At 35.3% G+C, this 22,753-nt stretch overlaps 1 protein-coding gene and 1 long non-coding RNA gene across 14 annotated transcripts in view; one reads left to right on the forward strand and one right to left on the reverse strand.

The window, feature by feature from the left end:
- Positions 1-22,753, forward strand: part of SPATA17 (spermatogenesis associated 17) — a 233,013-nt gene that overhangs the window by 168,161 nt on the left and 42,099 nt on the right. The window lies entirely within an intron of this gene.
- The window catches only part of LOC116457356 (uncharacterized), a 56,165-nt gene that overhangs the window by 32,494 nt on the left and 918 nt on the right, over positions 1-22,753 (reverse strand). For 6 of the 7 annotated variants that reach the window (XR_009210885.1, XR_009210884.1, XR_009210886.1 and 3 more), the window contains exon 2: positions 9,289-9,352. The exons of the other annotated variant lie outside the window; for it this stretch is intronic. This is a non-coding gene — a long non-coding RNA (uncharacterized LOC116457356). The remainder of the gene's footprint in view (positions 1-9,288; positions 9,353-22,753) is intronic. 7 annotated transcript variants of the gene reach the window in all.

The following is a 22,753-nucleotide window of genomic DNA, read 5'->3' on the forward strand; positions in this document are numbered from 1 at the left end:
AAGCTAACTCTCGGGCATGGAGATCAAGGCTTGTTTGCTCTCTCTCAATCTATGTATGTATGTTTATAGATAGCTAAATAAAGAGGAGGGGAGAGAAGACAAGCATTATATAAAACATGATGTATAAATGTATAACATACATTTAACCTGCATATATGTATATGTGCAACTCCTGAGTGTCATATGCACTTTCATAACAGGTACAGCATGTATATGTGGCACTTATGTGATATATTAGTCTATACTCAGACTGCCACAACAAAGTACTATAGACTATGTGGCTTCAAGCACAGGCATTTATTTTCTTACAATTCTGGAGGCTGGAAGTCTGAGATAACTGCCAACATAGTTTCTGGTGAGGCCTTTCTTCCTGGCTTGTAGACAGCTACCATCTCCCTGTTTGCTCATATGACTTCTTTCTGGGCAGAGAGAGAGCAGGCTGTCTTGTATCTCTCCCTGTAAGGGCACTAGTCCCAAGGGACCAGGACTCTACCTTCATGACCTTATTTAACCTTAATCACCTCCTTACAGGTTCTGTCTCTAATACAGTCACATTACAGGTTAGATATTCAACATATGAATTCTAGGGAAACACAATTCAGTTTATAGCCTTCCATTCCTGGCCCCCAAACTCATGCACTCTTGAATACAAATACATTCTTTCCATCTCAAAAGCCAGAAGAATCTTAATACATTTAGTACCCGCTCTAAAGTCTAAAGTCATATCTAAATCATAGGAACATGACAAGGATGCCCACTCTTTTTTTTCTTTTTTTTGAGATGAAATCTCACTCTGTCGGTCAGGCTGGAGTGCAATGGTGCAATCTTGGCTCACTGCAACCTCCGCCCCTCAGATTCAAGTGATTCACCTGCCTCAGCCTCCCAAGCAGCTGGGACTACAGGCGCATGCCCCCACACCTGGCTAATTTTTTGTATTTTTAGTAGAGATGGGGTTTCACCGTGTTAGCCATGATGGTCTCCTTCTCCTGACCTGGTGATCTGCCCACCTCAGCCTCCCGAAGTTCTGGGATTATAGGCATGAGCCACTGAGCCCAGCCTCAAGGATGCCCAGTCTTACAACTTCTATTCAGTGTAGTACTGGAAGTCCTAGCCAGAGCAGTTAGGCAAGAGAAAGAAAGAAAAGGCATCCACACTGGAAAGGAAAATATAAAATTGTCTGTTTGCAGATGACATGATCTTAAATATTAAAAACCCTAAAGACTCCACCAAAAGACTGTTAGAACTAATAAACAAATGCAATAAGGTTTCAGGATACAAAATTAACATACAAATATTAGTAGCATTTCCGTATACTAACAACGAACTGTTCCAAAAAGAAATCAAGATAATAATCCCACATAGGAATGAATTTAACTAAGGAAGTAAAAGATCTGTACATTGAAAACTATAAAATACTGATGATATAAATGAAAGAAGACACAAATAAATGGAAAGATATTCTGTGTTCATGGACTGGAAGAATTTAATATTGTTAAAATGTCCATATAAACAAAGTGATCAACTGAATCAATACAATCCCTATCAAAATCCCAATGTCTTTTTCACAGAAATAGAAAAAATAATCCTTCGCCAGGCAGGGTGGCTCATGCCTGTAATCCCAGCACTTTGGGAGGCCAAGGTGGGCAGATCACTGGAGATCAGGAGTTTGAGACCAGCATGGCCAACTTGGTGAAACCCTGCCTTTACTAAAAATACAAAAAGTAGCCGGGTGTGGTGGTGCCCCCTTGTAGTCCCAGCTACTTGGGAGGCTGAGGCAGGAGGATCACTTGAACCTTGGAGGCAGAGGCTGCAGTGAGCTGAGATCGTGCCACTGCACTCCAGCCTGGGTAAAACAGTAAGACTCTGTCTCAAAAGAGAAAAAGAAAGAAAAAAAAGAAGAAGAAAGGAGAAAACAATCTTAAAATTCCTGAACCACAAAAGACCCTGAACAGCCAAAGCAATCTTGAGCAAAAAGACTAAAGATGGAAGCATCACACTATCTGATTTCAAATTATATTACAAAGTCATCGTAATCAATACAGCATGGTCCTAGCATAAAAAATAGACACATCAAACAATGGAATAGGATACAGAACCCAGAAATAAATGCACACATTTATGCTCAATTGATCTTTGACAAAGGTCCCAAATATATACAATGGGGACAGGATGGTCTCTTCAACAGATGGTGATGAGAAAACTGTATATCCACATGCAGAAGAATGAAAGTGGATCCTTATCTCACACCATATGCAAATACCAACTAAAACTAGATTAAGACCTGAAACTGTAAAACTACTAGAAGGAAATACAGGAAAAAAGCTTCTTGACATTGGTCTAAGCAATTATTTTTTGGGTATGACCCCAAAAGTGTAGGCAACAAAAGCAAAAATAGACAAATAGAATTGCATCAAACCAAAAAGCTTTGCACAGCAAAGGAAATGATCAACAGTGTAAAGAGAGAAACTATGGAATTGGGAAAAAAAATTTGCAAACCACACATTTGATAGAGTTAATGTCTGAAATATATAAGGAGCTCATACAACTCAATAGCAAGAAAACAAATAACCTCTTTGAAAAATGGGCAAAAGACTGGAATAGACATTTCTCAAAAGAAGACATGCAAATGGCCAAGAAGTATATGAGAAGATGCTCAACATCACTAATCATCAGGGAAATGCAAACAGAAACCACAATGAGCTATGACTTCACACATGTTAGAATGGCTATTACCAAAAAGACAAAAGATAACGTATTGGCAAGGATGTGGAGAAAATGGAATGCTTGTACACTATTGGTGGGAATACAAATTAGTACAGTCATTATGGAAAATGGAGGTTCTCCAAAAAATTCAAAATAGAACTACTGTACAATCCAGCAATCCTATTTCTGGGTATAGATTCAAAGGAAGTGAAATCCGTATATTGAAGAGATATCTGCAGCCCCATGTTTACTGCAGCATTTTCAAAATCGCCAAGATATGGAATCAAACAAATTATTCATTGAAGGACAAATGGATAAAGAAAATGTGCTAGATACACACACTGGAATACTATTCAGCTTTTAAAAAGAAGGACATTCTGTCATTTGTGATAACATGGACGAACCTGGAGGATCTTGCACTAAATGAAATGTTAGGCACAGAAATACAAATACTGCATGATCTCATTTATATGTGAAATCTGAAAAAAATCAAACTCGGAAGTACAGAGTAGAATGGTGGTTACTAAGGACTTGAGGCAGGAGGTAGGGGTGAGAAATGAGAAGGAGATGTTTGTCAAAAATACAAAGTTTCAGTTAGGATGAATAGTTCTGGAGATCTATTATACAGCATGGTGACTAAAATTAATAATGTATTGTATACTTTAAAATGACTCAGTCTAGATCTTAAATGTTCCTATCACAAAATAGAAATAACTGTGCTAAATCTTATGGATATGTTAATTAGCATGATTGCGGTAATCATTTCACAATGTATATGTATATCAGAAGATCATGTTGTACACTGTAAATATATACAATTTTTACAAATGGCCAACAAGTATATGAGGAGATGCTCTACATTATTAATCATCAGGGAAATGCAAATAGAAACCACAATGGCATATAACCTCACACATATTAGAATGGCTATTAACAAAAAGACAGAAGATAACATGTATTGGCAAGGATATGCTGTGTTCATGGACTGAAAGAATTTGATATTGTTAAAATGTCCATACAACCAAAGTAAGCTGTTGAGTTATTGCAGGTGTATTTAATTTGTCAATTATACCTCAGTAAAGCTGTGGGAAAACAAAGAACTACCAAGAAATACCATATATGGTATTACCAGGTATGGGTGAAACTTGCCTCATTCTGAGGCAAACTTCCTGTGTAGCTGTGAACCTGTGTAACCAGACAAGTTACGTGCTTCCAAAATGCAATGGTAGGACAGGCAAAGGGGTGATATTTCTATGCCAAAAGGGAAAAATTGGAAGAAAGGAATGGATGATGTGTCTCAGTGAAGTCTAAAACCTAACAAGACAAACTCTATTTCATGTTAAGATTTGAAAATAATCCTTTTTGGTTCAATATTTTGCTCTCCAGTTCCTCTGGGATGGCAGGGTCACCCTGATGGCCCTGTGGGTGAGGCAGAGTCTCTCTGCAAGGGCCCTGCCCACATGGCTCCCTGTAAGGGTGGGTCCTGCCCTAGAGGCACTAAACAGGGTCATCCTGCCCCACAGAATCTGGAGAGGTGGCCCCACTCTTTGAAACCTAGAAGGAAACAGTCCTGCTCCCTGGGCCTCTTGCAGGAGTAGTAGCCCCAATGATCTCTGAATCCCCTTAGGGGTCATTCTTCCCTTTCCTTGAATAGTGTTCCAGTCCTTGTAGAATCTAAGAAGTCCCACAATCGGCCTTAATTCTTTTCCGCTTTCTTTGCACTATTTACTTCAAACTCTTGGCGTCTTAGCTGTTATAATCTCATCTCTGTTCCTGGCTTCTGTCAATAGAGCTGATGAAGTCCCTGAGTCCCATCATCTCTTTATCTATTAGTCAAGAACTTTTTCTAGGCACTGGAAAAATAAGATATTGTTTCTACCATGTTGTGCATTTCCTTAGCAATATGTTCCTACTCTAGCTCAAAACCCAGCACTCACAGACTATTGTATGACATCATTTAATCTTAATCACCTTCTTAAAAGCTCTGTCTCCAATATAGTCACATTGAGAGTTAGGCTTCAACACATGAGTGGTGGTGGGGGTGGCTACAAAATTCAGGCTATACCATGTAACATACATGTTATATATGCAGCACACATACAGCATGGTGATTATAGTTAATAATAATGTATACTTGTATAGAAACATACATATACATATTTATCTTTGTGCTGCACTTATAGATAGGGAAAAAAATTGAGTGGCACATATATACCATGGAATACTATGCAGCCATTAAAAAGAATGAAGTCATGTCCTTTGCAGCAACATGGATGCAGCTGGAGGCCATTATTCTAAGTGAATTAATGCAGACATAGAAAATCAAATACTGCATGTTCTGACTTATAAGTGGGAGCTAAACAATGAGTACACATGGACATAAAGATGGAAACAATAGATACTGAGGTCTCCAAAAGAGGGGAGGGAGGGAGGGAGGAAGTGGGGCAAGGGTTGAAAAACTACCTATTGAATGCTATGTTCACTCTTTGGGTGATGGGATCAATAAAAGTCCAAACCTCAGTATTACATAATATATTCATATAACAAACCTGTATATGTACACCCTGAAATGAAAAAAAATCACATATAAAAGGAAACCCATATTACTGTCTAAGGGCATTCCTAAGAGAGTTTGCTTTTCTGAAAACATTTAGTGTAAACATCATTACACTACATATTCTGCAAAATTTAAATGTTATGGTTCATCGTATTATGTTTTATATCTATAGCTTTTTAATTTAATTTTTAGCTTAGAGTAAAACTTTCAATAGATCTGAATGAACAGGATAATGTATATGTATATTCGTTGCCCATATTACAATTCAATAAGGGCTTCAGAATTAAGAACATTAGTCAAAAAACATGATATGTAAAGGAAGAAAGAAAACAAATATTTTTTATCTGATTTCAAAATTTTTTTACCTCTTAAATAAAAATGTCTGAATTGGGAAACCATGTCTTAGACTATAAGAGATGAAAAGGGAAAATTCTTACTATGCATTTAACCTGTTGTTCCTTGTAGGGAAAAAGTATAATTTCATTTCTTTCCCTCATAGATTCTTGGTTGAGATACTTTTCTGAAAAGTCAGATTAACAAGAGAAAAATCCAGTCAAAGTGTATTAACACATGTCATACCTATCACATGGAAGAGGCCTCAGTTCAAAAGTATTTCTCTCTCAAGGCAGTGGCACAGGGGCCTTGCATAAATACCACTTTAATAAAGAGCTATACATTCTATACAGTGACAAAACAAAGAATAGAGTATCTCCAGACTTCCAAAAAGCAGGAAAATGTGGGAAGATACATTCATGGAAAGAACAAAGTCTCCTCCAGAATCTTCTGGCTCTGTTTCTGAGATAAGCAAGTGTTGTAAAAGTGCCTGCCTTCAGGTGGGAAAGGCAAAGAGAAGGGCAGAATGTGCCCCTGCATTTTAACCTTCTTTAGCTCAGTGATCCCCAGTATTTCAGAGAGGAATATTTTGGTTTCCTTCACTAACAATTAAAAAATACACACACACACACACACACACACACATCTCAGAATTTACACAAAATGAAGTAGTGACTTTCTGGAAAGGAATTGGGGCCACTGGAAAGGGTATGGATTCCACATACTACCAGACCTAATGATTCTATTAATAGTGAGGATTCATTCATTTGCATACCGCCTCCTTCCTGAAGGGATTTAAGGCATCTTTCTAAAAGTAAAATGCGGCCAGGCATAGTGGCCCGCGCCTGTAATCCCAGCACTTTGGGAGGCCGAGGCGGGCAGATCACAAGGTCAAGAGATCGAGACCATCCTGGCCAACATGGTGAAGCCCTGTCTCTACTAAAAATACAAAAATTAGCAACTGGGTGTGGTGGTGCACACCTGTAGTCCCAGCTACTCAGGAGGCTGAGGCAGGAGAATCGCTTGAACCCGGGAAGCAGAGGTTGCAGTGAGCTGAGATCGTGCCACTGCACTCCAGTCTGGTGACAGAGCGAGACTCTGTCTCAAAAAAAAAAAAAGTAAAATGCAATAAGGGTCATAGTATTGAAGTAAGGATAAGGGGAAATGATCTAAGATGAGAAAAGTTTATATGCCTGCAACATAAAGGGAAAGCATCACGGTGGTGGTGATTTAAGAATTTCAGCTTCCTGGTGTCCAACATAAAAAGGAAGACACAAGTTACAGATGGATCTTCCTTACTCAAAAGGAAGAAACGTTAGACCCAAAAGAAAAATAAGGTGTTTCTTTACTAAACTCTAAGAAACATTCTTTTCTAAGGACGTTATAAATATGGGATTGCCAAGGGGTAAGACATGCTGGAAAGTAAATTGGATACTTCAGAAAGCAAATTTTTTTTTTGTTTGCAGCTAAGACATCTTAATTAAAAATGGCCTTCAAAAACACTAGTAATTCCAAGGCATAAAGAACGTATACAGTGAGTCATTTAACCTAGTTCACCCTTAGAACTGATCGACAAACATAAATATTGATGATAATATCTGTCTTGGTCTGTTTTGTGTTGCTATAACAGAATACCTGAGACTAAGTAATTTATAAAGACAAGAGGCTTATTTAGCTCACGGTTCTGGAGTCTGAGAAGTACAATAAGGCTGGCACTGGCATCTTCCTGGCTTCTAGTGAGGGCTTTTGTGCTGTGTCATAACATGGCAGAGAAGGTCAAAGGGGAAGCAGGCACATGAGGAGGCAAAACCCAAGAGGCGCACTGGATTTATAATAACCAACCCTTGGAACGAATCCATCCTCGTGAGAATCTAATCTAATCAGAGAGAACTCACAACTACTAGAATGGCACCAAGCAATTTATGAGGTATCTGTTGCCATGACCCAAACACCTCCCACTAGGTCCCACCTCCCAAAACCGCCACACTGGGGATCAAATTTCAACATGAGTTTTGGTGAGAACAAACTCAAGCCATAGCAAAGTCATTTCATAAAATTCAGCAATCAACCTGTTCCAGGCACATGTTTTTAACTGACATGCAACCATTCAGAATGTAAGCTAAATATGGTTTGTAACTATTTATCTAATTTCACATTTTAAACATGTGTAATGTGATCTGTATCTCATTTTCTATTTGACATAAACATTTGTTGCTTTTATACCATCTCACTGTTCTATTTAATTCAAGGAGGTGTTCATTTCTTTAAAATATAAATGACTTCTGACATTAAGCTGCTTCAGAGCAAGACATGTTCTTGTGCAAAATGTGTTTCCTAAAATAATGTAGTACTTCCTTTTGGTTTTATGCAACAGATTCACTTCATATATTCTGACATATTTTTCGAGAATATGCATTTATTTAACCATAAAGTAAGCAACTTTATGGAAATATAGAAACTTTTGGATACATAGTAAAAAGAAAAGTAGTATATTTTGTTATTTTGGAGGAATAATTGTATGTCTCCATATACTTTTAGAAGGCATACATACTTAAGAAAAATAATCACACATAATTATTCTTGTTGGCCCCCTGTATTAGTCTGTTTTCACACTGCTATAAAGAAACTACCTGGCCAAGGTGGGCAGATCACGGGGTCAGGAGTTCGAGACCAGCCTGGCCAACATAGTGAAACCCCATCTCTACTAAAAATACAAAAATTAAATGGATGTGGTGGCACACACCTGTAATCTCAGCTACTTGGGAGGCTGAGACAGAAGAATCGCTTGAACCCAGGAGGCGGAGGTTGCAGTGAGCCGAGATCACGCCACTGCACTTCAGCCTAGGTGACAGAGTGAGACTCTGTCTCAAAAAAAAAGAAAAAACGAAAGAAAGAAAAGAAACTACCTGAGAATCTGAGACTGGGTTAGTTTTAAAAGAAAGAGGTTTAATTGACTCACAGTTCTGCATGGCTGGGGAAGCCTCATGAAACTTACAATCATGGCAGATGGTAGAAGGTGAAGGGGAAGCAGGCATGTCTTACATGCCAGCAGGTGAGAGAGAAGAGTGCAAAGGGGAACTGCCAAACACTTTTTTAAAACAATCAGATCTCATGAGAACTCACTCACTGTCACAAGAACAGCATAGGGGAAACCACTCCTGTAATCCAATCACCTCCTACCAGATCCCTCCCATGACACATGGGGATTACAATTTTAAATGAGATTTGGGTGGGTACACAGAGCCAAACCACATCACCCTAAGAATTTAAAGAAAAATTCTAGGTATTATTTATTTATTTATTTATTTTTTGAGACAGAGTCTTGCTCTGTTGCTGAGACTGGAGTGCAGTGGTGCAATCTCAGCTCACTGCAACCTCCGCCTCCCAAGCTCAAGTGATTCTCATACCTCAGCCTCCCAAATAGCTGGGATTACAGGCATGCACCAACACACTCAACTGATTTTTGTATTTTTTGTAGAGATGGGGTTTTACCATGCTGGCCAGGCTGGTCTCAAACTCCTGGCTCGAACTCAAGCCAAGGCTTCCCAAAGTGCTGGGATTACAGGCATGAGCCACCACACCCAGAGATTGTAGGTATTCTTTAAATCATAATAAATAATCAGTCCCTCCTACTCCATACAAAACCGTGTAGAAAATTATTCAAAACAACTTTACATTTCTCCCTCCTTCCTTACCTTCCTTCCTTTTTTCTTCCTCCTTTCCTCCCTCCTTTCCTTATTTCTCCCCATCTTCTTATCTCTTAAAATAAACAACAACATTAAATAAACAAACTTAGAAAAATTAGCTGGGCATGGTGTTGCACACCTGTAATCCCAGTTACTCAGGAGGCTGAGGCAGGAGAATCGCTTGAACTTGAGCGGCGGAGGTTGGAGTGAACAGAAATTGTGCCATTGCACTCCAGCCTGGGCAACAGGGCGAGACTCCATCTCAAAACAACAACAACAACAACAACAACAACTATGTCTCTGTGTGGTGGCTAACATAATCTGTACAATACATAGGTAGTCATTTTACTGGTTAAACATAAAATCTTAGAATTATTAGAAATACTTTATAATTTGATTTGATATTAAGCAACTTGGATGGGACTTGCATTCAACAGATTGCTAAAATACTTTTTTCCATACTTTTATAAAACTTTGTTTCTTGATATTGGAAATTTTAGGCTTCAATTTATTAATTATTGGTGAATTAGAGAAGATCTTAGGGAGACTAGAGATGTCGCATTCAAAATGTTGAAGAAAGAAAGGGCTGACATGATCTTATGGTTCTTCTATGGCAAGATGGAGTTGAATGTGGTATATTGACTTTAGCCAAGAAGGCTCAAGCAAGTATATTTGGCTTCTGTCCTTTACTCTTCCCATTATATTTTAAGATTGTCTACGTAGAAATCTTTCATTCACTTATATTGTTTTTAAACATAGAAGTCATACTTTTCGAATGATTTATTAACCAATTGTGTTAAAACGTGTCAGTTGGCAGAAAATCAAAGGTAAGTAAATACTCTTCTTCTCATCACATTCGTATTAAATCGATTTAATGTATCAAATATTATCTAAATTTTTGTTTTATTTTTAATGCTATTGAACTGAAGAGCACTATACAAAGAAATCAAAGTCAGCAAATTTAGAGCAAATAATACTATTTTTCTCAAAAGTATGAAAATCAATAATGAAAAGTAGCATACATATAATTTTTGAAAAGTGTGGAAATCAATAAGATAATGTGCATACCATATAATTTACTCATTTTTTAAATCTATTTGTAAACTGCCCAAGTTAAGTTGTTAGATTCTAAGTCTGTGTCTTAAATGGCTGAACCTTTTAAGATCAGGTAAATTCTTTGTATTCATAAATTCTTTATTGTACTGATCTCCATATTTAAACTAGATGTGAAATTAAATAAGGAGAATCTACCAGTCAGTCACTATTAATTTAATCTATTTGGGTAGATCTAAAAGAGTTAGACAATAAAAAATTCAGTGTACTAAAAATATCCTTTTGGTTGTCAAAACATTCACATATGTTCATATTTACTGAAGCAGAAATGATATTCTAAAGTCTTTATCTGAATTGGAATGAGTTTCCATAGGCATTTTAGACAACTGATTTTAATGGAACCATTTCATGTTTTCCCTTGTTTGCAAAATTCAGGAAGAGACTCTTTCAAGATGGTTCATGTTGATAGAGCTTTTCCTCTTACGTCTTATTACAGGTGAATTACAACAGTAGAGAAGTCCTTTTTTGTTATTTTCACATGCATTTTGGTCCTAAACAGGATTTTATAAGCTACAAAGCATAAAAATATCCAGTACTCTAAAGAATTAATTTAGAGAACCTAAGCATATTGCACAGAACATAAAGTTGACCTTTACTGTCTACAGCTTTTGGAATGGAGTGGGATGTAGAACACATCATAGATTTAATGTGGCACATCGTTGTCTGCAGAAACTTGGGTGGGACTGTGACTGCTTGCCCATTGCACCCGGTGATTGAATCTGCTGTCACCAGCATCCTGATAATAATGAACATTCAGCTTAACGACCGTGATTATGATTATCATAATTGATGTGCAAGTGCTGTGTGTGGGGATCATTACAGCTGAACTGTACAGCAGAGAAACATGCCTCAGTTATGGATAATTTTACTTTTATGCATTGATTGGGATAAAATATGCCTTTCTATTTAAACAGACCAGCTTCATACAATTTTAAGAATCTTACCATACATGCTGATTGATGATTATGCACTTGCTGAAAAACAGCCCCTTACAGTTGTTTGTTTTGTGTTGTTTCATTTCATTAGTAAATGTAAACAATTAAATAAGTAGGTGTAATTGAGGGAAAATATTTTGCTTATGAGGATGGCCTTCAATAATCAAATACTCAGTTTAAGTGCTTTTTCTCTCTCTCCCCCTTTGACAATATATTAGAGACTGAATTTCTTCAGTTTTCTTCTTCTGATTACCCTTGTTTAGTCTTTCTAAGCACAGTAGGCTTCAGGAAAAGTATAAATTTACGTGAATTTTTATTATAAATCTATAGATGCATTTGTATATGCATATATTTATATATGTGTATGTACACTCTATTATGCATTTCAGAAATTGGGCAGAGCCAAATATTGTATTGTATTACTTACTGAAATAATATTTAGCCTATAGAGTACTTTAAATGTATTATGTTAAGATATGTACATTTATGCTACCTTTGCTTTTTAATCTGGTTTGTTTCTGATTAATTGGATACATTGTTTAGTAATTTCCAATTATGCTTTTAAAAATGATACAACAAGGTTCCTGATTTGAATTTTAACTTGTGAATGAAAATAATATGTGCAATGATGTGTCTAAGATTTTCAAAAGATTAGATCTGAGCATATTAGTTATAATCATTAACCTAAGGGCACAATTTGCATTTGATTCTAAAATATTTCATTTAAGTGATGAACAAACATAATGGAACAAATTTTTACAAAGAAGCATGGTAAGCCATTTTTAAAATCTTTATATTTTGTAACTGCAATAAAGCTTGAGACAGAGATCTCTCCATTAGATTATTAATAGATGTACAGCTCTGAAGAGACTATGGTTACCATTTCCTTTGGAGGTCTGTAAGATTTACGTTACCCCAGGTAAGATGTTTGCCCTAGATGTGCAGCTGTACACTGTGGTGGAGGACAAAATCTTTTTCTGACAGTGAGAGGTTTAATAGCTTGCCTATGAAATTTTCTTTCTGAAAGTTTTTAGTCCCAATGTGATTCCTGAACTTTATGAAAACTTTCTCCTGAAGTTTCTAAGTCTCAGACCAGGTGCAATGGCTCACTTCTGTAATCCCAGCACTTTGGGAGGCTGAGGCAGGAGGATGCCTTGAGCCTAGGAGTTTGAGACCAGCCTGGGCAACATAGTGAGACCCTGTCTCCACAAAAAAATTAAAAATTATCTGGGCATGGTGGCACATGTCTGTAGTTCCAGCTACTTGAGAGACTGATGTGGGAGGATTGTGTGAGCTCATGAGTTGGAGGCTGCAGTGAGCTATGATGGTACCATTGCACTCCAGCCTGGGTGACAGAGAAATACCTCATCTCTTAAATAAATAAAATAAGAAGTTTGTAAGTCTCTAAAAATTCAACATATGCTAGTCTTCTCTGCATTGTTACTCATGTAGAATGATAGTTAAATTCTTCATCTGACAAAGATCAAGGAATATGTTATCTTTGCATTTTTCTACAATTAAACTCTTAACCTTATGTTTTTAAATTTGAAGGCCTCAATTTACTTTTTCCTTGCTGTTGTAGGAAACTGAGCCAAGATATCAGTGTGCATTGTGGCCTCCAAACCTATTGCCTTCATTCCCAAGTATAAGATTATTGCTTTAATATCTTTCTGTGACTTTCTGGTCTTGATTTGACTCGGACAAGAGGAGGTTTTACTAGAATAAGGGGACCCCAAATGACTGGAAATATAAATAGGAAATATACATTATGCCTTAGAAAGAGGCCAACTTTGGTCTTAAGAATCATGGAAGAACTTAAAACATAACATGAACACAAAAGTTAGCTAATAGTACTTAATCAAGTGTCCTCCTGGCTATATCTGGAGGTTTGGCATGGAGAATTCAAATGGATATTTATGTGTACTTCTAGGTAGGCCCCTATCAAACCATTTAGCATCAGCGTGTTTGGGTACTGCCACTGAGATGAACATTTTTATGTATATACATATATCTTTGCCCTAATGATTTCCTGAAAGTAAAATTTCTGAGTCAAAGAATGTGATGGGTATTTTTATGTTATGTCAGTTTGACTAGGCTATAATACCATCATTTAATCGAACACTGTCTAGGTGATGTTGTGAAGGTGTTTTGCTGATGTGCTTAAGATCTATAATCAGTTGACTTTGTATAAAGCAGATTATCCTCCATAATGTGGGTGGGTCTCATTCAATAAGTTAGAGGTTTTAAGAACAAAAACAGAGGGTTCCCAGAGAAGATATTCTTCCTCAAGACTGCAACATCAATTCTTGTTTGTATTTTCAGTTTACTGGAGTGGACTGCCCTACAGATTTAATACCTGCCAGTTTCCAAAATTGCATAAGCCTTATTTAAAATAAATGCACCCCTCCCCCCACATCTATCTCATTCGTTCTCTTTCCTCGGAGAACCCTGACTGATGTAGAGCGATTGCATATTTTTAATACTTTTCATTATGTATTATCGAACTGCTCTGAAGTAGAATGAACAAAAAAGTACCTTATTCCATATATACATATCCCTTCATGGTCATTAACACTGGTTATTCTCAGTGGTTTTTACAAAAGATGTACACACATCTTTAGTCTTAAATCAACTGGAATTTTGTTTGCTACTGAATAAATTTATAGATTAATTTCGGGGGAATTGAATTTTAATATATTGAGTCTTAGCGTTCAAGAACATGCTTTGTCTCTCAATTTATTAAAAATTTTTAAATTGACCTTAAGAAGAGTTTTGTAACTTTTCCAGTTTCCAGTTATTGGCTAAGCATATTTCTAATTATTTTATATTTTTATTCTGATTAGGATTTTCTTTTAACTTATTTGTTAATTTTTAAAGACTTACCTTAATGTGCTATGTTTTAATGGTTGCTTTAGGAATTTTTCTACTAATTCTAACAGATAGGTTTACTAGGTAGACAATTACATCATCTGCACATATTTATATATTCAACCTTCTTTTACTTTATAATCTTTTTACTTCATTTAAAAACTTTCTGGTCATATTAACTAACACATAGCATAATGAAATATAGATAAAAATGGTCATCATTCACTTCTGAATATAAAGTTTGCTATTGGATACATAATATGCATACACACAATTTTAACTACTTGATGGTGTCATATATACATGTAACTAGTTAAAATATGATATTGAAATATTAAGAAGTTACTATCTTTTTGAGTGAAGTAATTATTGAATTCTATTAAAAAATTTCTTAGTATCTAAAAAGATCAATATGTTTTTCTTCTTTAACCTTTTAAAGCAATGTACTACATCAATATATGCTCTAATGTTGAACCGTCCTTGTATTCCTGGTATAAACCCTCTCTAGTTTATAAAGCGTTATTCTCTCAGCATGATGCTAAAATTGATCTAGTTTTTATACATACTGTTGATCAAATAAATCTATTCTAAGTATCTAGTTTTCTCATAACTTGGCTATTCTTATCTGCTTTTACTTCCTTTGGGTTCAGCTCATGAATTAGTCTTACAGGGAATGGGGCTTAAAAAATTTAGAAGAAAAAATGAGTACTTTTTAGTAAATATTATAGAAGTTATATTTTAGTGAAATCTGAAGCCTGTTTTAAGACCGTTAAAAGATGTCAAACTGGAGGATATTTAATAAGTGTATCCTCTCATTTCTCCCAGTTTTCTTGTGAACAAATCTTCCAGATGGTGATATGGTTTGGCTATGTCCCCACCCAAATATCATCTTGAATTGTAGTTCCCATAATCCTGAACTGTGGTGGGAGGGATCTACTGGAGGTAATTGAATCAAGGGGTAAGTTCCCCCCATGCTATTCTCATAATAGCAAGCAAGTTCTCATAAGATCTGACAGTTTTATAAGAGGCTTTTCCCTTCATTCGGCTCTCCTTCTCTTTGCTGCCATCAAGTGAAGAAGGACATGTTTGCTTCCCCTTCTGCCATGATTGTAAGTTTCCTGAGGCCTCCCCAGCCCTGTGGAACTGAGTCAATTAAACTTCTTTCCTTTAAAATTTACCCAGTCCCAGGCAGTTCTTTATAGCAGCGTGAGAATGAACTAATATGGATGGTGATGATGGTGTGTGTGTCTATCCAAAGTAAGATCCTTGACTGAGTGGAAACATACCAAATCAATTTTACCCTCAACGTGTTGCCCTGAAATTGCAGCATAATTTACCTTACATGGTTTCAAAAGCTACCTTTAAATGGGCTATATTATGTAAGTCTAATATTTTTCTTCTAGGTACAATTTTCTGATCTGCTGTTGGCCACATCTTGCTATTTGTCTATAGGTTAATGACTAGGATCACACATGCATAGTCTACAGGCATGAGCAATAATTTCCCTGTAACTTTATGAAGCATTTTGTATTACTGAACTTCAGCTTCCCATGTATCTCTGCATGCTGATTGTCCTCTTAGTTTTAGCATTTCTGGTACAGTCCCCATTCATTATTCTCATTCAGAAAAGGGAATCTCAAACAATTAAATTGAATTTATCATGCTTTTCTGAAAATTATATTTTATATGATTAGATTGCAAGAATTCACTTTAATTTTAGAAAATTTAGAAAAGAGAGAAGCAAATAGAGAAAATAAAACCACCTATTATTCATTGCCAGTATTTTATTATTCTTACAGTACTATTTCAGTCTCACTTTTGTATGTATAATCTACCACCCAGACACATACAGAAAGTAAGTTTGCACTTGATATATTCTTTCACAGCCTGTTCTATTCAGTTACCATCCTTGGACATCACAATTTGCCAGAATGCTCTGAATGATTTTCTTTGTCTTTAAACATTAATACAGTTGATCATCACGTTAATGGGGATATGTTCAGAGAAATGCGTCATTAGATAATTTAGTTGTGTGAACATCATAAAGTGTACAAACCTAAATGGTATAGCCTACTACAGACCTACACTATATGGTATAGCCTACTGCTCCTAAGCTAAAAACCTGTACAGCATGTTACTGTACTGAATATTGTAGACACTTGTAATACAATGATAAGTATTTGTGTATATAAATGTATCTAAATATAGAAAAGTTACAGTAAAAATACAGTTAAAAACCATGCAGTAAAGTATAATCTTATGGGAACACCATCATATATGTGTTAGTTTGATGGCTTACAGCTTATCATTTTAGTTTAAAATTTTTCAGGTACATAGTGGTTCCTTTCAATATGTAGATTTAAAGCTTTCTCATATTTCTGGAAATATTTATTAAATTATAGTTTTAAATATTCTTTTTTACTCTTTTGTTTATCATCATAAAGACTCTAATTATATTTAATGTTGAATCTTTCTTTGCCTATCTTCCACTTTAACCCTTTTGTCTCTCACCCATATTACTTATTTCATTTTCCTTTTTTTTTTTTTGGCTTTCTTTTAAATTTGTATTCAAATCTATTTCCTTTGGGCCATATATAATTTACTTTTCATATCCGATATGGTTTTGTCTTTTTCCTCAATTTTTTTCCTGGGTTTAAATAAGTTTCCTGCATATCTTTCTGGTTTTGGGTACAGTTCTGTTCTTAGTTTGTGAGTTTTTATATAAAATATTTCTTAATTCTTGTTTGAGAATATTTAATTCAATTTGAAATGTTTTCATATTGTTTTCCGGAATTTTCATTTGCTGAAAGGTTTGAATTCTCACTTTGATTTTTTTTTCTCACAGTGACTTTTTAATGAGGTTCTATTTTGCTTATTTTCTTTATTTTATGGACAGAGTTCCTAGGTCAAGAACATACTTTTCTGTTAGTATGGTAAATTTGGTTTCTTTAATAAAATAATGTTGTAGGGAAGAAGAGGGAGCTGATGTCTTGTGGTTTTATTTCTGCAGGATCCTTATTTTTCCACTTTTACTTCCTTCTTTCCTTTCATTTCTGACTCAAGGGTGCATCTTTCTCTCTCTATCTCCCTCTTCCCTAGAAGCAATCGCTTCAGATCCAGTGCTCTTCTCTATAGTTGATGCCATGAACTATCAAGTCACAGGCCTGTGTTTAGCCTTTTAACACTTAGTTTTGAAATTTATCTTTCTGGAGGTTATCAGTGTTCTCTGTGCCCCTCACCTCCTTCTATAACCTTTAGTAAGCTTTCTCTCCCCTTGCTTTTTACACCCAAAGGTTTGCAACAATGAGGAAAGCTAGTGTATTAACTCTTAGAATTTGATGCTTGTTTCTTTAATTATAAGTAACTTGAGATTTGTATTCTTTATTTCCTAGTAAGGCTGAAGGTATGTGTCATGTATAGTTTTACTTGTGTTCCTTGATAATATTATGATGTACGGAGAGATTTGGATTTAGGCAGCTTCCGTTTTCTTAAGGTCAGCTAAAACTCCTTGAAGGTCATATTTAGCAACAGTTGTCTTTAGTCATTCAACAAATACCGAACACCTTCTATGGGGCAGGAAGTATGCTAGACAACTTAGAATGTAAATTAATCACTGTTTTAAATACCCCAGAGAAAAAGGAACATGAACTTTCCAGTTTCAAAAGGTTATTAGGGCTGAAGTTGAGAGAATAAAGACAAAGATGTTAGACGATAAGACTGGAGATCTGGCCGGATATCGAACATGTAGGTACCCGCTAGACTATCCCAAACAATTAGTCTTTAGGCTAGGAGAGTTAAATGGTTTTAAGCAAGGATTGAAAAAGTGAGGTTTATGTTTTTAAGAAGTGTTCTCTGGATACAATGTGAATACTGAATTTTAGAGAGGCCAGAATGAATGGAGAAGAGATAAGTTTGTGAGCAGTAGTCCAAATTATATTTAATACAGTTAGTTCTACAAGAATGGCAGTGGATTTGGAGAGATATGAGTTAACTTTAGAAGTATTAAGAATACAGATAATGTTAAAACTTGAAAATGGCTTGAGTATGATGTTTTCTGATTACTTTTAATTTTCTGCAAAAGGCTACTAGATTTAGAATGGTATTACTCATTGAGTCTGAGAAAAGAAGAAAAGGGCTAGAATTGGGAGTCAGTTACAGAGAAGAATCCTTGAGTTCAATCTTGAACATGTTTGAGTTTGAAATGACTTTAACTCATCCAATTAGATATGTCAAATAAAATGTAGAATAGAATATAACTGAATATAGAGGTGCATTGCTTGGAACAACAGTCTTTACTAGAATCGCAAAATTGAATACATTTGGTTCATAAATAATAATTGAAACCATGAAAGTAGATTGTCTTAGTCTATTTTTTGTTGCTATACAGGAATACCTGAAGCCGGGTAGTTTTTAAAGAGGCTTATTTAGCTCATAGTTCTGTAGGCTGCACAAGAAGCATGCTGCTGGCATCTGCGCAGCTTCTTGTGAGGGATTTTGTGCCGCATTAAAGCATGGCAGAGAAGGTTAAGGGCAAAGCAGGCATGTGCAAAGAGGGAACAAACCTGAGGGGTGTCCCAATTAATTCAGTCCCCCAGAACCAATCCCATCTCATGAAAGCAAGAATTCACTCACTACTGCTAGAATGAAATGGCACCAAGCCATTCATGAGGGATCTGTCCCCATGATCCAAACACCTCCCACTAGGCCCCATCTCTCAACACCTCCACACTGGGGATGAAATTTCAACATGAAATTTTGTGGAGAAAAAGAGATTATGTCCAAACAATAGCCTAGATGAAATTTCCTAGAGTGGGAACACAGAATAAGAAAAGAGGAGCGCTAGGAGAAGTTTTGAGGAATGCCAGTATCTAATGGCCATTTGAAGTGGGATGAGCCTGTAAAGGAGGCAGATAAATGTGAGGAAGGCCAAGAGAAGATGCTTATCAAAAAAGTCAAGGAAAGATAATGCAATAAGAATAAAGGAGTGATGAGCCATGTCAAATGATGCTGTGAAGTCAAATAAAAGGAACAGTAAAAAAGCCCCATAGATTTAGCAAAATGAAGGCCACTGGTTACTTATCAGGAGTTGATTCAATGACAATATGGGAGGCTAGAGTTGGTTTGATTAGGTAAATTTTATTTTTTTATTTTTTTATTTTTTTTGAGACGGAGTCTTGCTCTGTCACCCAGGCTGGAGTGCAGTGGCATGATCTCGGCTCATTGCAAGCTCCGCCTGCTGGGTTCACGCCATTCTCCTGCCTCAGCCTCTCCAAGTAGCTGGGACTACAAGCGCCCGCCACCACGCCTGGCTAATTTTTTTGTATTTTTTTTTTTTTTTTTTTAGTAGAGACGGGGTTTCACCATGGTCTCGATCTCCTGACCTCATGATCCGCCCACCTTGGCCTCCCAAAGTGCTGGGATTACAAGCGTGAGCCACCGCGCCCAGCCTGATTAGGTAAATTTTAAAGGAGATACCAAGTGTAGATAAAAATTTGAATAAGTTTGGCTATGAATGGGAGAAGAGAGAACAATAGCTGTAGGGAGATATGGGTAAAGTATCTTTTTTTTTTAAGATAGAAGATGTTTAGCATTAATTATGCTGTTATGTGGATATCATTATTTAACTGGTATCCTCTGATTTTATATTAATTTGTCTTTTAAATTAATTTTACAAAATTTCAGATTCAGAAGTAATGCTAAGAAGAGCACTCATGCAATGCAAACTTTGCCCCAAAATGTATGTCCTTAGAAATGAGTTCCTAGAAATGGGAATAACAGGTTAAATGAGTGGCTCTCTACAAGGGGTGATTTTGTGATTTGGGCAATATATTTTTGATTGTCACAACTTATTGAAGGAGGCTACAGCAATCTAAAGGGTAGAGAGAGATTAGGGATTGCTAAACTTTCTACAATGCACAGGGTAGCCCCCTGCAGCAAAGAATTATCTACCTAAAATGTCAATTATGCCACCTGTGAGAAACCCTGGGTTAATGAGTATGCACGTTTTTAAGACTTTTGATCCATCTTCCCAAAAGTCTTGCAGAAAGATTAAACTAATTTGCATTTTCAACTATTTGTGTGAATTTTTATTTCTCTACATTCTCATCAACACTGAATATTTTTATTATCATTAATTTTATAACAGGTAAAATTCTCTCTTTAAAAGCTTATATTGTTTTGATAACAACTTATGCTAAAAATGTTTTTAGACATTTATTGACCACTTGCTCTTTTGTAAAAGACATGTTTTATATCTTTTGCTCATATTTCTGTTCACGAGTTTGTCTTTTTCTTACTGTTTTTCTAATTACTATATGAACTCTTCCTTTAGGTATAGATTTCATTTTTATTATCCTGCCCAGGATTCCTTGGGTTGCTTAATCTGTGGTGTCTTTCACCAAACTGGAAAAATCTTAGCCACTATATCTTCAAATAGTGCTCTTCTCTAATATTTGCTGGAATTAGCCATATCATATTCTCTCAGGAAAGACTTCTTTCCTGCTCTTTACTCAGTCCAGAACTAAGAATGGAATAGGTAGATATGCTCAAATTCTCCCCACTAAAGTCTTTTTCATTCTCTAGTTCACCAACTGAGAATGTTAATTTTTAGGAGTTCCAGTTTTATATAGGGCTCTCTAGTTTAATTTTTCACTCTGCTCTAGTTCTAAGCATCTATTTTGTTTAGCATGTGGCAGGTTATACCCAGACTCAAGACTCTGTGGGCAGATATATACCATGGGGCAAATGCTGACCACTACCCTCACTGGATTTGTACTTCCTTGTCAATTCTTTCTTCCAAGGAATCTCCTCATTTCTTCTCAAGGTCATGTATGCATTTGGTCTATAATACAGTTTAAATCTAATATTTCTTAGTTGATTTTCTGCCTAGATTATGTGTTCATTGCTGAAAATGGGGTGTTGAAGTCTCCTGTTATTATTGTATTGCAGTGTATCTCTCCCTTTAGATCTTTTAATATTTGCTTTATATATTTACTTAAGTGCTCTTTTGTTGGGTGCATATATATTTTTGATTGTCATATTTTGCTGAATTACCCCCTTTATCATTACATAATGAACTTCTTCGTCTCTTTTTACTATTTTACTATTTTATCTGATACAAGTATCAATACTCCTGCTTTCTTTGGGTTTCCGTTTTCATGGAATAAATTTTTCCATGCCTTCACTTTCAGTTTGTTTCCTTACAGGTAAAGTAAGTCTCTTGTAGGCAGCATATAGTTGGGTCTCTTTTGTAAAATCCATTCAGCCACTCTATGGTCTTTTAACTGAAGAATTTAATCCATTTACAGTCAAGGTAATTATTGATAAGTAAGGACTTACTGCTGCTATTTTCCAAATAGCTACTGAGTTTTCTTGATATCATTTATTCTGTCATTTCCCCATGATTAGCAATTCCATTATTTTATTATTCATTTCACTTAGTTACTATTTTATTTACTTTGAGATTTCTTTGTTGAATTTCTATTATTTTATGTTGATTAACCCTGTTCTTTTATATATTATGTTCACAGTTTTGCATACTATATATATTTAAAATTGTCTTCATTAAGAGTCAAGTAGGTATAGAATACCAGAATATTACTTAAAAAATAATTATACAATAAATTCTCCATCAGTTTAGAAAAAGAACAGTTCTATTCTTCTGAAGTCTTTTGGCATTTTTATTGATTCACTCTTTTCTGTTCTTAATTAGAGATAGCCACTATCCTGAGTTTTTTAAATGATTTCTTTACTTTTCTCTCTACTTTTATTACATATGTTTTTATTCCTAAATAATAGTTTGTTTTGTATATTTTAGGAACTTTTAATGTATTTGTATTCATATATTCATGTATTTTATACAAATATGTATAAATTTATATGTATATGTATTTTATAATGTGTTCTTGGAAAACAAAGCTTAATTCATTAAAATTGAAACGTTCAGTCATTAATTTCATACCTATGCGATTGGTAAAACTTTTAGGTTAATAATATATGTTAGAAAGAATGTAGACTATATCCCTGCTGTAGACTAAATTTATGCTTTGGAAAATGGATATGCAACAAATTTAAAGATGTAAATATCCTAAAATACAATCATACTTTTCTTTCATATGCATATGTATAATTTTCTTTCATATGCATATGTATAAAATACACATACATATACATAAAATTCAAATATAAATACATTTATATACATATGAATATATGTATTCATATAAATACAAATACATTTGTATATGTATTGAATTTATACAAATACAAATATGCATATAAATACAAATACATTAAAAATTCCTAAAATATACAAAACAAACTATTATTTAGGAATAAAAACATATGCAATAAAAGTATAGAGAAAAGCAAAGAAATCATTTAAAAAAATTCAGGATAGTGGCTGTCTCTAATTAAGAACAGGAAAGGTGGAATCAATAAGAATGCCAAAAGACTTCAGAAAACTATAACTGTTCTTTTTTGTATTCATATAAATAGAAATACATTAAAAGTTCCTAAAATATACGAAACAAGTAATATACATGTAAATGTATTTATAT

This window comes from Hylobates moloch, unplaced genomic scaffold, assembly GCF_009828535.3.
Source record: "Hylobates moloch isolate HMO894 unplaced genomic scaffold, HMol_V3 SCAFFOLD_18, whole genome shotgun sequence".
In the NCBI taxonomy this organism is placed as follows: Eukaryota; Metazoa; Chordata; class Mammalia; order Primates; family Hylobatidae; genus Hylobates; species Hylobates moloch.